Here is a 3,058-nt window from a genome sequence, read left to right on the forward strand (position 1 = left end):
AATCTTGGAAAATCTAAATATCAAGATAAATACTACTACTAATGAATTGCATCCCATTGAAGGAAATAGAAATCCAGGACTCTACACTAACATTTTAAAAAGAATGAGTAGTAAATGGGAGAAACTAGAAAGCTTTATCTTAAAGCAGATGCCAAGTAATAAATCTGGAAAGAAAGATGGAATTAAACATACTAATAATTATTTCAGGCAAATATCAGCAATGGATGCTAAAACTAGTGGGTGAAATTTTGATGAGGAACAGGAGATTTACAAAGTATCTCTCTGAAAAATACTTATTGATTACTGATTAAATAACTACAACATACATTTTAATTAAATTTACAACAGAGAAATCTAGAAGGAAAAATCTTAATCAAGTGTTAAAAGTTAATGTCACAAATATCGAATTGTGTGCCTCTTATATGGTGTACTTAACACCATCACTATAACCAAAGAATATCCTAATTCTAATCATGAAGGAACAACAGGAAATACAAATTGCAAGTACAAGACAATGCAGGAAACTGACTTGTGCTCTTAAAAAATATCAAGGTCAGGGCCGGCCCCGTGGCACACTTGGGAGAGTGCGGCGCTGGGAGCGCAGTGACGCTCCAGCCATGGGTTCAGATCCTATATAGGACTGGCCAGTGCGCTCACTGGCTGAGTGTGGTGCGGGCGACACCAAGCCAAGGGTTGCATCCCCTTACCGGTCACGAAAAAGACAAAAAAAAAAAAAATCAAGGTCAAAGATTAAGGGATTTGCTCTATATGAAAGAGACTATAGAGACCTGCTGACTAAAATAAATTTGTGATACTTGATTAGATACTGGACTGGGAAAAATAGCTATAGAGGGCATTACTGGAACAGTCTATCAAATTTGTATCAATGTTGATTTCCTGATATTGATGGTTTGTGTTATTTAGGAAAGTGTCCTTGTTTAAAGAAGTACACACTGAAATATTAAGGGGTAATGGAGCACTTTACATGTGTGTGTGTGCATGTAATGCATAGAACAAAATTTGGACCAACACATAGCAAATTGACAATGGGGTAGGGAATGGAACTGAAGAAGGTNCAAAATTTGGACCAACACATAGCAAATTGACAATGGGGTAGGGAATGGAACTGAAGAAGGTGATTATGGTGGATTACTTTTAGTAATGCAATACTTTTCTAATTTTTATTTTATCATTTACTTGTACATATTTGTGGGGTACAGTATTGTTTCAATAGTAATTTAATTTTATACAGAGAGGAGGTCTTCAGGTATTAAGTGTGTAATTAAAAACTAATTTTAAAAAAAGTATCAAAAGATATTTCTCCATTGTTAATAGAATTTTTTCTGAGCATTTTTATTTTCTTGTTTTGTTTTTATTCATCTCTCTTTTACATTTCTTATTATAAACATGTATTACTTTAATAATTAGAAAAAAGGAAATATACATTTTATTTTAAAATAGATATCACATTACCAAAATGAGAAGGCCACCTGACTGAGGCCAGAATTCTATGACATTATATTATCTAGATTTATTCCACAAAAAATTTAGCCATAATACAAGATGGTTTTCCCCTCCAAAAATTCACTTCCAGGCATTCAAAGGGGAAAAATAAAGGAAGATTAGTGGTCTGAAAATCTATACTCCACCTATGCCCCACTAAATGTCACCTTTTTATGTGTATCTACTTGCTAAGGATTAATGAGTTGGGCCACAGAGTATTTAAAGATTATAGTCTACGTCTTTACATTCCTGAAAGCACAATAGGCCAGAAATTCACAGAGAAGTCATCATGTGTTTATAGAAATTCAGGTTTTAATTAGTCAGTGTTCCCAGGTCACCAAGGATAATAATAAACAATATTTATCATCACTTCAGCACAGTGCTCAGGGGTGCACATGGCACAGAGCAGCCAATCCAACCCTGGCAATTAATAGTTAGATGAAGATCGTAGTCAGACTTGCTCACCACCCAGTAGCCAGTAAGGAATACTGTCAGTATCAGAAACACCCAGTCATAATTCTTCCACTATTACGGCAAAATAATAATTAACAGATTAAAATCAAAATTAAAGTCTCCAAGATGGTAAATTTTNAGGATTAATGCGTTGGGCCACAGAGTATTTAAAGATTATAGTCTACGTCTTTACATTCCTGAAAGCACAATAGGCCAGAAATTCACAGAGAAGTCATCATGTGTTTATAGAAATTCAGGTTTTAATTAGTCAGTGTTCCCAGGTCACCAAGGATAATAATAAACAATATTTATCATCACTTCAGCACAGTGCTCAGGGGGGCACATGGCACAGAGCAGCCAATCCAACCCTGGCAATTAATAGTTAGATGAAGATCGTAGTCAGACTTGCTCACCACCCAGTAGCCAGTAAGGAATACTGTCAGTATCAGAAACACCCAGTCATAATTCTTCCACTATTACGGCAAAATAATAATTAACAGATTAAAATCAAAATTAAAGTCTCCAAGATGGTAAATTTTTGATAGTTTCAGTGTGCACTTATTTAGACATTTTTTTTTAAAAAGCACATTTCCAAGTCATTTGAAAAACTGTGAAATAATTCCTAGTGAATCTAATATAGAAATTATGTATAAAACATAAAAACATTAATCATATTAGAAAAATTTCACTTTAGTCTTTTAAAACATTGAGGAAAATGTTAAAATTCCTCAAAACAAATAAAAATCCTTTATAAAATTTAACTTCTATAGTGTGTGGTAGTTAGAGAAAAACCAAGTCCTACTTCAAGAAAAGAGTGGGGAGACGGCAGGTTGATGATTCAACCCTCTTTAAAAATGCTATTTGTTTCTCTTTGCTCCTTTATGTACTTATTTCAGAATTATGGGCATGGACCATGCTTCCTGAGAAGACTCCTATAGATAATCTGGGGCAGCAGTGAGACTGTAAGTACAATATGCGAATCTAGAGGGAAGTAGTTTTCTTCCCCATAAGACTGGCATTTCTGGGCCGGCCCGGTGGGGCACTGGATAGTGCGCCGCTTGGGAAGCGCGGCGGCGCTCCCGCCTGAGGGGTCGGATCCCAC

The sequence above is a fragment of the Galeopterus variegatus genome, unplaced genomic scaffold (genome assembly GCF_000696425.1).
Source record: "Galeopterus variegatus unplaced genomic scaffold, G_variegatus-3.0.2 Scaffold7987, whole genome shotgun sequence".
Classification (NCBI taxonomy): domain Eukaryota; kingdom Metazoa; phylum Chordata; class Mammalia; order Dermoptera; family Cynocephalidae; genus Galeopterus; species Galeopterus variegatus.